Source organism: Ursus maritimus, unplaced genomic scaffold (genome assembly GCF_017311325.1).
Source record: "Ursus maritimus isolate PB19 unplaced genomic scaffold, ASM1731132v1 scaffold_29, whole genome shotgun sequence".
NCBI lineage: Eukaryota > Metazoa > Chordata > Mammalia > Carnivora > Ursidae > Ursus > Ursus maritimus.
The window spans coordinates 23,903,347-23,917,384 of NW_024425452.1; positions in this window are offsets into that span (position 1 = coordinate 23,903,347).

Consider the following 14,038-nt stretch of genomic DNA (forward strand, 5'->3'; position numbering starts at 1 on the left):
GAAAATTTCAAACTTACTAACAGTTAAAAGCCAGTGTTAAAATTTATATGAAAGAGTAAGGAGTACAAGAGCATAAAGGAAATTTGAAAAAGAAAATAAATTTGTTTAGATGACAAATAAAACAGTGGAACAGAATAGGATGAGGAAATATTCCCAAATATCTTACTCAAAGATGATATATATGTCATTGTGGATTGGCAAGAAAATGATGAACCATTCCATAAAGGATGGGCTATTTAGGGAATTAATTTGGAACAATAAAATAAAATCCCAATTTCAGATCCCTATTTCATATATATATATATAAAAAAAAAAAACTCTAAGTGGATTAAAGACCTGAAAGGAAAATAAAATAAAATAAAAATAAAAATTATAAATTCTGGGTAGTAAAGGATTTCTTAAACAAGCCCAAAACCAAAAAGGAGAAAGACTGTTTAGATTTGACAATTGTATTTTTCCAAAATTAAAAGGGATTATGTTCACAATACATATTACTGATAACTGAATCAATAACGTAGATAATTCAAATAATTAAAAAGGACTAATTACATATAAGTGAAACGGGCAAAAGAGTTGAATCAGCAACTCATGGAAGACAATACCTAAAAATAGTTCAGCGAATTCAACATAAAATAATGAGAGACCATTCACCCATGTGAGATTAACAAAATTTGAAAAGGACTGCAACTCCAGCTGTAACTGAGGAGGCTTAGTAACTCTGATCAGCAAATCTACTTCTAGGCATTTACCTACAGAAGAAAGGCTATACCAAAACTCTATCACATGTACATAAGGAACATATACAAGAACATTCATAGCATCATTGTTTATACGAACAAAATACTGAAAACAAATGCCCATCTTAAGCAAAACTGATGAACAATTGTGCATAATCACACAATAGATTACTATCAAGCAATCAAAATTAACTACTGTCACAAATATCAAGATAGATGAATCTCATAAACATAATGTTGAGGAAAGGAACCAAATCACAGACTAAATAGGCATTGTGGTAATATTTATATGCAGTTTAAGCACTTCCATAAATCTATATAACAAAATTATAAAGAAATGCACTGGAATGTCAAATGTAAAATTCAGAATAATAGTTGTGGATTGGAGAGATGTGGGTATATTCATAAAAGGCAATAAATGGGTTAGCAATATTTTGTTTCTTAATCTGAGTGGTGGGTGCATGGGTATTTATTATATTATTGGAAGTTTACATAGTAAAACTTTTATTATTAAAAATAATTTAAAAGTTACTAAGAATAACTTCTTAATAATAAACTATCGGTAAAACAGTTAGAAAATATAAATACATTCATTGAGTTTCTTAAAAGTGCTGGACACCGCTAGACACTGAAAGGAATATCATGTTGAACAAGAAAGACATAGTTTTTAGCTTTATAGACCTTAAAACCTATGTGGGAAGATAAACATTAAACAAATAGTTACTGTTCTAGATGACTTGCCATTCTCAAACATACAGTTTTTTTTATGAATTCCTGCTTTCTCTCAACCTTGCCTGCTTTTCTCTTGACCCATCTCCTACTTTGTAGGTCTCCATAACCACAATGTTTTCTCTGATGTCTCCCTGCAGTATTGATCCAAATTTCCTCTCTCAGATCACTGTGCCCTCTTTTTTTTAACCTCTGAATTGCAATTATTAGTTCACCTTTCTGTTCCTGCCAGTAGTCTGTGAGCTCCTTAAAATAGGAACCATTTTCTAACCACCATTGTGGCACACAATAAATGTTGAAAAACTGTATTTACATGTGAAAAGTAAAGTAGTAAGGCCTTGTGATTAAAAGAATACCAAGATGTTATTTATGTTTGCTTGTATGTGATAGCAACTTGAAATTGAGATGACAGCCTTAGTATTACATGCATTTTGGCCAGAACATACTATAAAAGATACACTGTCTGCTGCCCCATGACTAAAAAATTTCTTTTCAAGATTTCCTACACCAAATAATCTCCAATCGCATACACATTTAAGAAAAGAGTGAATCAAATACCTTAAAATCATAAAAACACAGGTGAATTTAATTTTCCATTATCCCCATTAACTGGAATCTGGCTTTTGCCCTAAGACTTGCTCTCACAAAGGCATAACCTATTTCTATTACCAGGGCCTCATTGGCTTTTATTAGAGCACATCATCAACACAGGGAGAAAGACAGCAATTTGGTACGTGTAATTCAAAAGAATTTCTCCAAGACTTCTTTGAGGTAATATCAGAAAGTTCCCTTGATATCTACCTTAAAAGAAAATTGGATCTTAAATTTAACTCCACAGAAACACATCTTTTGAAGTATCACAAATAAAGCAGGTTTCCTGCCTGGGGACACTTGGCTATTGCTCTAGCAATTGCACTTACTATACTATGGAAAATGGAACATCACTACATTTATTTGTCTCAAAAATTGCCCTAAGAAGGATGCCCACTACCTCCACTATTATTTCATGTTGAATTGGGAGTGTTGGACAATGCATTCAGACATAACAAAAAAAGTAGAGGCACAAGAATTAGGAAAAATAAAGAAATAAAACTATCCTTATTTTCAATTTATGAGATAGTATTCTTGGAAAACCTGAGAGAATCAAAAATAAAATTAACACATACATAAATCTGTGAAGTAATAGAATGCAATTTTAACATACAAAAATTGGGGCGCCTGGGTGGCACAGCGGTTAAGCGTCTGCCTTCGGCTCAGGGCGTGATCCTGGCGTTATGGGATCGAGCCCCACATCAGGCTCTTCTGCTATGAGCCTGCTTCTTCCTCTCCCACTCCCCCTGCTTGTGTTCCCTCTCTCGCTGGCTGTCTCTATCTCTGTCAAATAAATAAATAAAATCTTAAAAAAAAAATAACATACAAAAATAAATAACCATTTAGAAGACATAACGGAAGAAAAACTCCATTTATAACAACAAAAAATATAAAATACTTAGGCATAAACTTAAAAAGAAATGTGCAAAATCTATATGAGGAAAACTTTAAAAATATACCTGAAATGCACAAAAGCAGATTTAATAAATGGAAAGACATTCTTCATTCTTGAATAGAATGAATCAACATAAAAGAGTTAATTCTCCCTAAGTTATTATGTAAATTAAATGTGATCCAATAAAAATCCAAAAAATTTTATTGTCAGAGTGAGATAATTTTTAAAAAAGATTTTATTTATCTATTTGTCGTGGGGGGGCACACAAACAGGGGGAGCTGCAGGCAGAGGGAGAAGCAGGCTCCCTGCTGAGCCAGGAGCCCTGCATGAGACTCAATCCCAGTACCCTGAGATCATGACCTGAGCTGAAGGCAGACACTTAACCAACTGAGCCACCAAGGTGTCCCTAGAGAATCTGATTCTAAAGTTCACACTTACAAATAAATATACCAGAGAAGCCAGGAAAGTTCTGGAAAAAAAAAAAAAACAAAACCAAACAGAATAATTAGTTTTACCAATTATTAAACATACAAACACTTCTATAATTAAAATAGAGAGTACCATTGTATGAAAAGACAGATCAGTAAAAGGAATAGCATAGCAAGCTCAGAAATGGACCTAAATACATATCAAAATTCAACATATGAAGACTTCCTGGGAAGATAGGGGAGTTGGAGGACCTAAACTCACCCTGTCCCATTGAAACAACTAGATGACACATCAGTGTAAGTAACCAAGAAAACTACCTGAAGACTGGCAGAACTAAGCCCACAACTAAATTCAGAGAAGAGGCCACACTGAAGAGGGTAGGAAAGGTGGAGATGCAGTGGGCAGCTAATGCCTGTGGTCTGGCGATTGGAAGGAAGGAGCTGGGGGTGTAGAGAAGAGCAAGAAACAGACTATCACACCTGGGAACCTGCACAGGGAAGATGAATGCCCACAGCATTTGGCTTTGAAAATTAGAGGGGATGAATTTCATGAGTTCTCACAACCAGTGGGACTTAAAGCCTGGAACTTTAAAAATCAGCAGCTTGGCTCTGGAAGAACCCAGAGGGCAATAGGAAACTGAGTCCCTGCCCTTAAAAAGATAGCATGACAAACAGCCCAAGGAGATACAGTGTAAAAGCATTAGTTTGCAAAATGTCTAGAGCATATGAGAGGGAGAGTTGTTTACTAAATTCAGAGTACCCTGAGGGACAAAGGAGCTTGCAGATGCCATTTCCCTCCTGTGCCCCTCCAGCAAAATCACTTGGTCACCTGCAGGAACCAGTCCAACACCAGATTTCACTATCTAACTGGCTTACACCATGCTCTGCTCTTCACAGTTTGGTGGATCTGCCCCTTCCAGCCAGGCCTGCCTCAGTCCTGGCACTGAAGGGTTCACTTCCTGCAAGACCAGCACAACCTCACCAACACTGCATCATTTGACTGTGAGCTTTGTAGGCCCTGGTCTTGGCAGCTGTGGCAGGTCAGCTTCTGGGGAGGACAGTGCACCTTGTTAAAACTGCATCCCCTGCCCTCATGCACTTTGCAGAGTGGCCCTAATCTTCCATGATATCAGCAGCAGCTGCATATTCCCTGTGGAAGAGGACCAGCACCAATCTGTTCAAAGTATGTGCCCACCCACTACTTCAAGAGCAAGAGACATAGCAAATGAAGAGACAGAGGAATATGACCCAAATGAGAGAATAGGACAAAACCACAGCAAGAGAGCTAAGTGAAACAGAAATAAGTAATATATCTGATAGAGAATTTAAAGTAATGGTCATAAAGATACTCACTGGACTTGAGAAAAGAATGGAGGACATCAATGAGACTTCAACACAGAGATAAATAAGAACCAACCAGAAATGAAGAGCACAATAACTGAAACAGAAAATACACTAGATGGGATAAATGACAGGATAGAAGCAGAAGAATGAGTCAGTGACCTAGAGAAGAGAGTAATGGACAGTAATCAAGCTGAACAGATGAGAGAGAAAAAATTATGCAAAATGAGGATAGCCTTAGGGGACTCAGCAACTCCATCAAGTGTCATAGCATTCACATTATAGGGATCCCAGAGGAAGAAGAGAGAGAAAAGGGGGCAGAAAATTTATTTTAAGAAATAATAGCTGAAAACTTCTCAAATCTGGGGAAGGAAACAGAAATTCAGATCCAGGAGGCACAGATATTCCCCAACAAAATCACCCAAGAAGGTCCAAACCAAGACATGTAGTAATTAAAATGGCAAAAAGCAGTGATAAAGAAAGAATTTTAAAAGCAGCAGGAGCAAAGAAGTTACATACAAGGGAAACCTCATAAGGCTATTGGTGGATTTTTCAACAGAAACTTTGCAGACCTGAAGAGAGTGGCATGATATATTCAAAGTGCTGAAAGGAAAAATTCTGCAGCCAAGAATACTCTATCCAGCAAAGCTATCATTCAGAATACAAGGAGATAGAGCTTCCTAGACAAACAAAACTTAAAGGAGTTCATGAGCATTAAACCAGTCCTCCAAGAGATGTTAAAGGGAACTCTGTGAATGGAAAGGAAAGACCAAAGCAGAAAAATATGAATATCTGTAAAAGTCAGTCAAGGGACTCATAAAATAAAAGGATGCAAATTATGACACGATATACCTAAAATGTGGGGAGGAGAGGAGTAAAGAATAGGGGTTAAAACTTAAGTGACCATCAACTTAAGATAGACTGCTATATGCAGAAGATATTACATACAAACATAATTGTAACCACAAATCAAAACTGGTAATAGATATGTAAAGAATAAAGAGAAATTGAAGTATATCACTAAAGAAAACCAACTTATGGAGAGAGAAGAGGGTAAGGGAAGAAAGGAACAGAGAAGGTCCACAAAAACAAACACAAAACAACAAAACGGCAATAAATACATACTTAATAATTACTTTGAATGTAAATGGGCTAAATACTCCAATCTAAAGACTAGGGTGACGAATAGATTAGAAAACAAACAAGACCCATTTTATGCTTCCTATAAGAGACTCACTTCAGACCTAAAGATACATGTGGATAGAAAATGAGGGGATGGAGAAATATTTATCATGCAACTGGATGTCAAAAGAAAATCAGGGTAGCAATACTTATATCAGAAAAGAATAGACTTTAAAGCAAAGTCTGTAACAAGAAACAAAGGGGCCACTGTATTATCACTATGGGAACAACTGACCAAGGAGACATTAATTGAAAATATTTATATCGCTAACATGGGAGCCACCCAAATACATAAAAGAGTTAATAATAAAAATATATTAAATAATTGATAACAATACAATAATAGTAGGGGAAATTAACATACCACTTAAGTCAAAGGACAAGTGATCTAAGCAGAAAATCAACAAGGAAACAGTGGCTTTGAATGACACACTGGATCAGATGGATGATAACCCCAATCAAATCGAAGTTTGGTACACTATAGAAGAGAATTGGCCTCAGGTTTTTTGTTTTTTTAGAGAGGGGGGAAGGAAGAGAAAGAGTGAGAGCAAGCGCAAGCAGGAGTGGGGGAAGGGCAAAGGAGAGAAAGAATCTTAAGCAAGCTCCACACTCAGCATGAGGCCCAACTTGGGGCTCGATCTCACAATCCTGAGATCATGACCTGAGCTAAAATCAAGAGTGGGGCACTTAACCAACTGAGCGGCCCAGGTGCCCAGCTCCTGAGTAAATTTTTGTGAGAGGCAATAAATGAATGAATGAATGAATGAATGAATGGTGAGGAGGAATATCCTAAAGAAGGCTGAGTAGAAATGAAAACTACTTCAATAATTGATTCTTGATTATATTTTAGAAAAATAAAATAGGCATGAGAGACATTTGAGAATGACTGAGGAAATTTGAATATAGATTTCAATTTTGATGGTATTACTGTTCCATGTAAATTTCCTTGAGAGTGATAATCTTATGGTATTGTGGTTAGGAAGATACTGTGTGAGAAAGGAAAGTATCTGTTTTTAAGTGATACATGCTAAAGCACTCAGTGCTGAAGTGTCCCGATGTCTGCAACTTATTTTTAAGTGGTTCCAGGTGGCTGCAGAGTAAGAAATACAGGAAAAAAAGGAAGTGGTAAACATGGCAAAATGTTAGCTGTTGGTGGAAGTAAAGAATATATGGATATTTTATGTACTATGCTTTTAACTTTTTTTGGTTTGACTTTTAAAAAAAAATTACGAGGGTGTTTTTACTCTGTTGAGCCTCCTAAGACAATTTTACACCATTTACATTCAAGCAGTATATATTCAAGTATAGCAACATTCCATTAGAGAATGCAATCAGATTGGCCACATTCCAAATTACAGGAGTGGAATTTACATTTCCATTTTTCTGCTTACATTTCTCAGGGCTTCACTTCTCCCTTTCTCCACAGCAACACCCACTTTAATCTTAAATGCCCAGTTCTAGCTACAGAGGAAAACTATGTGACAGAATTTCCCCTAAGTCACAGAACCTTCTTTTCTTGTCATACCTCCTAAAAGGTCTTACATTTTCAAGGAGACTATGGAAAAGATAATAAATGATTTTTAGATTGAAAAATATTTTTCAGCAGGGCTCTTCTCAGTGTGCCTTAAAACACAATAGCCGTATTTGAAGACTTACTTACAAAGTAACCATTGATTTAAGTATTCTTGTATCTGATTGATGTAATTTCTTACCCTTTAGGTGCAATTAAAGGTAACTAGATTAGTAGTTTGCACTTCAGAAAATCATGAGCTACTCCATGGCAATTTATGGTCTCTAGACAGCTTGTTTCCCTAACTTTATTATTTTTTTAGGGTTTTTCTTTAAATGCACATTACTTCTCCAAATGACAAAATATATGTTCTCCCCAAAATATATTCTCCCCTGTGTAGGGGAGAAGTGAGCCTTCATTTTGTAATTAATGCCCACTAGTCTGGCCAGTAAGATGAACTACCAGGAGATAGAACACTCTTAGAATCTTTTCTTTTACCAATTTTCTGATACCAATTTTGATCATCTTCTTGGTAAGAAATTAGACATTCAAAGCATTATTATCGTAGGGCAATGATTTTTATTCTGTTTTTATTTTGTTTTTATTCTGTTAAAGCTCAGAGCTTTCATTTTTGTAAATAATACACAGTCCTAAGGCATAGTGGAAAATGAAAAGGAAGTCTCTTATTCTTCCTTTTAATTTTTATCTTTTTGTTCATGATGGTACCTAACTCAAATCAGAATGTCCATCAAGGCTGGTGGAGTTATATGGTCATCAAGCAGATATGTTTTCTAGAGAATGAAGTTGATATGATTTTTGTGATCCATTTTAAGAAAAATCATAAAAAGTTATTAATAAAGAGCCAAGTACACACGTGAATATTTATTTAGAATGAGAAAGAAGTGATGTCTAACTTAAGAGCTAATACCACAAACAGAAAAATCCTGAAAAATAACATATCTTTCTTATCGATCAACTGCCTAATATATATTTTTATTTTTTACTATAATCTCATCACCTTTTCCACAAAATGTCAATTTTGTAATAATTTTATATAAAGAAAATGAGACAGTAATTCAGTCTTTCACTAAGCACTGCTGATTGAAATTTACAGAATTCAATTTTTCAGAAACTTTCTCCTTCCATAATTTGTTATTGGTAATGTCATGAAATTTTAGGACTGTTGTCAAATTTGGAAAAATCTCTACCAAGTTTCTTTCATATATGAATTATAAGATTTCAGATAAGATTTGAATATTAATGGGAATGCAAGTTGGTACAGCCACCCTGGAAAACAGTGTGGAGGTCCCTTATAAAGTTAAAAATTGAGCTACCCTATGATCCAGCCATTGCACTACTGGGTATTTACCCCAAAGATACAGATGTAGTGAAGAGAAGGGCCATATGCACCCCAATGTTCATAGTAGTTCTGTCCACAATAGCTAAATCGTGGAAGGAGCCGAGATGCCCTTCAACAGATGACTGGATTAAGAAGTTGTGCTCCATATACACAATGGAATATTATTCAGCTATCAAAAAGAATGATTTCTCAACATTTGCTGCAACATGGATGGCACTGGAGGAGATAATACTAAGTGAAATAAGTCAAGCAGAGAAAGACAATTATCATATGGTTTCTCTCATCTATGGAACATAAGAACTAGGAAGATCGGTAGGAGAAGAAAGGGATAAAGAAAGGGGGGGGTAATCAGAAGGGGGAATGAACCATGAGAGACTATGGACTCTGAGAAACAAATTGAGGGCTTCAGAGGGGAGGAGGGTGGGGGAATGGGATAGGCTGGTGATGGGTAATAAGGAGGGCACGTATTGTATGGTGCACTGGGTGTTATACGCAACTAATGAATCATCGAACTTTACATCAAAAACCAGGGATGTACTGTATGGTGACTAACATAATATAATAAAAAAATATTTTAAAAAAAGTGATAAGGAACAGGTTACAAAATACAGTAAGTGACAAATGCAAGGTATTGAACCATTTATATAGCATGCTACAATTTGTATAAAAAATGTATTTTTAAAAGTGTATATTTTTGCATATGCAAAGATTATTTTTGCAAAGGTAAGAAGAAAACTAGAAACAATAGTTTCCTATAGGGAGGTGTATACACACTCTTCCATACCCTTTTAATCTGATAAATTTTAAAGTATTACCTATTCACCAAGCCCCCCAAAACAAACAACAAACAAAAATTTTAACAAAACTATAAATTCAGAATTCTTTTAAGAGTCTCTGATATGAACATCCAAAACTGAGCTAAACATTTACCCTTTATTTATTTTTAAAAGATTTCTTTATTTTTTTAAGTAATCTCTACATCCATTATGGTGCTTGAACTCACAACCCCGAGACCAAGAACTGCATGCTGCGCTAACTGAGCCAGCCAGGCACTCCTTACCCTTTTTAAATCACAGAGTGGTATCTTACATATACTCTTAGAAGCGGCCCTAAAAGTCAATGAAATGTTATATTACAACAAAAAGTTTAGCAGCAATCTGAGCTAACTTGAGGGAGAGCTTTAATTTGGGCTAATTAGAATGAACTCATGGATGCAGAGAGAAAACTGGATACTCAATTTATAAAGTGTTTTGCTTCTAAACTTATCAGAGGAAAAAAAATGGCTAGAAATGTATTACAATATTTTAGAACACACAAATTAGCTGTTCATTTTGTTCCCCAGAAATCAAATTTTCATTTAGTCACAACTCACTAAAAATTTGCTATAATTCAAATTTGTACTATACTTAGCATGCATGGACTTATTTTTAAACAATAGCAATATACAAAATTTAGTTTTTGGAGTCTAATGCTGAAGAAATTTAGTTAGAACTGAATGAAATCTGGGTTGGAAATATATCGCCATAATATTAAAAAAAATATTACCAATGCTTCCGCCGGCATGAGGAAGGGCTCCAAAGTGGAAGGAATCAATGTATGCCTTAATTTTCTCCAAATCTAGAAAAAAACAAAAACAAAGTTAAATATCAAACATAATGTGTCATCTTACTTAGTAGCTTAAAAAAAGAAGGTACAAAAGCATTTATTGTTCAATAAAGATTAAAAAAACCCAAAACAACAACAACAACAAAAAGATTTGAATATTAAGTATACTTTTAATAGGAGGCAACTGATTAATGGAAAAATCTTCCACAGACTAACTGGAAAAAAACTTCCATAGATTAATTCCATAGAACAACTTCCATAGACTAATGCTTCCATAAAGCTCAAACTTCATTTCTCCTCCAGTACCCTAATAGTTCTAAGACTAGGAACTGTGGGCACCTTTGTGTAACATGCTGAATTGAGTCGTGGCAGGAAATGGTAGGGGTTTCTCTGGAAACAAATTCTGTGCAGAGTGGCTAGCAGTGATTTGGGATGCATGGAACTGACTATGAATCACTTTCGTATATTCTCCTGAACCCAACACTTTACAGAGGCTGTGGGGCTCCTGCCACTAGGGGCAGTACGATGGAGAAGTTGCAGTAGAAAATGATAATAGTTTTAACTGATTGCGATAAAAATATCTTACTTTTGCAAATTTTTCTAAAGCATATAACCATGTGAACATATTATCAGGGATTAACCTTCACTAGTTTCATAGTAAACCCATTTCTGGCCTTTACTACAATATAAAGCTGACCTTTTTCAAGTCCTTAGTAAAACTGTTGAAAAGCTAGGATTACAGGGATCATTCTTTGTGGTCCTCTCCATTCATCCCATGCTATGCACAGCTAAGTAAAAGCAAAAAGAAAATATATTTTTACTCTTCAGTTAGTGAATTTTTATATTTAAATTTGCCCATGTGCAGAGGTAGGGATGAATGAAATTAGCAAGCTTTTTTGGGTACATAGTGGTTATATGGCTTAACAGAACATTGTTCAGAAACTTAATTGAATTTAGGTGCCTCATAATTGTACAGAAAAACATTTCAAAGGACATTTTCAAAACTAATAAAGGTTTAGCATTTTATGGAAAACTTATTAGGTAGAAAGGAGTAATTATGATCTTAAAGGGAAATGGGAGAGATTAAATATAATGTCCACAAAGGCAAAAATATATTAGCATAGTACTACAAAATCCAATAGAAATATTTGTTAAAAAAATAAGGGTAAATTCCATTCTGTGTATTTTCCCTTCTCCTAGGGAATTAGTTATTTATGTGGAGTAGAAAATCTGATGGGATACTTCCTTTATGAAGGAGGTAGCAGGTGGCTGTCTGTTGGAGTGTAAAAAAAAAAAAAAGAATCATTTGGATGTAATTTGAAAAAAAACAATCAAATGACAAAAATACAAATGGAAAATCTCTTGGAAATTTTTCTATGCAGAAAATTTTCTACGCAGTATTGGAATTAGAAAAGACAATAAACTATGTATCTAAGAAATTATAATTGCTAACCAAAAAGAAAAATTATTTGGTAATTTAGACAATGAAAAGACTCTTATCTTTCAAAATACATTCAATATAGTTTTCTTCTTTTCTTGTGGTTTTAAAAATGATTTACACCCAAGTGTTCAAAGTATAATACATGCAATATTGCAATATTCTCATATTATAGCCCAAAGAAACTAAAAAAGATCAATTTTTTTTTTTACCTGAGATTAGTAGAGTCTGATTAAAAAAACCTAGATCTTCTTGATTTTTTTAATGCACAGGGTGTTTGTGTGTGGGTATATGTGTGAGCTTTCACACAATAGATTGAGAATCTGAAAACTTATGTTTTATTTCTACTTCTCTCACAAGCTAGTTCTTTTATTTTAGGAAAATTACTTAAACTGAACCTCAGGTTTTTAAATCTGTGTAATGAGGATTGGACTATATAATATCTAAGATTTCTTTAAATTCCAACCTTCTATGAGTCCATGTATGTTTGATGAAATATTAGTATTCTTTTACACAGGAAATGGATCAAACATAATTTAGGCTACCGAAATAATGAAAATAATGAATTAAAATCAATTAACATTCATGATATAACGAAAGTAACTAGTTTGTGAGTACTAATGGCCCTAAGATTATTTTAGACCTGCCTAAGGTTGTCATAGCCTACTCACTGACAAATCCCAGATTTATAACCAATATAGACCTATTTGCACTCCAATTTGTGTAAGCAACTGACTACATGATTATTACTTGTATGTTTCTTAGATATTCAAATTTAGGACTTATAAAGTCAAACTGTAGACCCTGCCTCTATCCCTCTTAACTTGGAAATAACAAGTTCCATTGTACTTCTGTCTATGGCCTCCATGATTCCAGCAGCTTGAATAAGAAACTTTAGCATCTGCCCTGACTCCTCTTCTGCATACCACCCACATTCAAGGCTAAGAACCCTATGTTTCCTCCCTCCAAACTATGCCATGAATCAGGTCGCTTCTCTTCATTTCCAGTGTGAGCATCCTAGCCCATAACAGCATATTTTCTCACTTGGGCTTTTGTAATCTTTTAGTGGCCTCCCCTGCTTCCACTTTTATCTCCTTATAACCAATTACTCTTCCAGCATTCAGAGTATGCAATAATGATGTTATTATTGTAAAAATGATATAAAGACATGAATTATTCAAGGAATACCACCATTTGGAAATGTTAGAAGAATATTATTATAAACATCTCTTTATATATTAGATAGGTGAATAGAAATTATTTTATGGAGGGGCGGAAAAAGATGGCAGAGGAGTAGGGGACCTTTTTACAGCTGGTCCCCTGAAATGAGCTGGACATCTACCAGATCATCCTGAACACCAATGAAATCAGCCTGAGATGCAGGAAGATACATCTGGATCTCTACAAACCAACATCTCCAACGCTGAGTATTGAGGTACGAAGCAGGGAGCCGTGAATCCACGCACAGATATTGGAAGATAAATGGAAGGGGGAGGGAGCCGCCATGCTTGGGCGCTGGGAAGCAGTAGCCACCTGCACTGGGGAGTGGGCCGGACTCATGGACCAGCACCCAGAGAAAGCAGACTGAGACCGTGAGCCCTGGAATACACACGTGACCAGACTGAAAACCGGAGCTCTGGAGCACACACTCAAACTAGACCAAAACCGGGAGTTCAGGAGTGCAACCAGATGGAAAACTGGCGCTCCGGAGCAAACTCGAACCACACTGAAATGGGGAGCTCGGGAGCGTGGGCAGGAACTGGGGGTAACTGGCAGTCTTAGAAGCACAAAGGACAGAGATGTGCCAGCCCTGGAAGTGAGGGCTGGAAGAGCAGCTGTGGGGGGCACAACCCGGGATGCTGCAGGGTTTTTAGCAGCAATCGACAGAAACAGAGTTAAATTGGCCAGGAGAGCTCGTGGAGAGCAGACTGCGATCTCTCTGTTCTGAGACAGAGGCTAGGATATGGCCACTGCTGCTCTGACTCTCAGAAGAGTCACAGAAAACCACCAGGGAAAGCCACCAGAGAACAAAAGCCCAGAAATACCGGTTCACATTGTGCCCATCCCCATCCCCCCTCTCAGGGGACGGGGCAACTCTACCCAAACAGGGTTGCCTCAGTATCAGTGTGGCAGGCCCCTCCCCCAGAAGGCAGGCTGAAAAATCAAGAAGCCCACATCCCTAAGGTCCCTATAAAACAAGTGTGCATTGCTTGGGTCCTGGT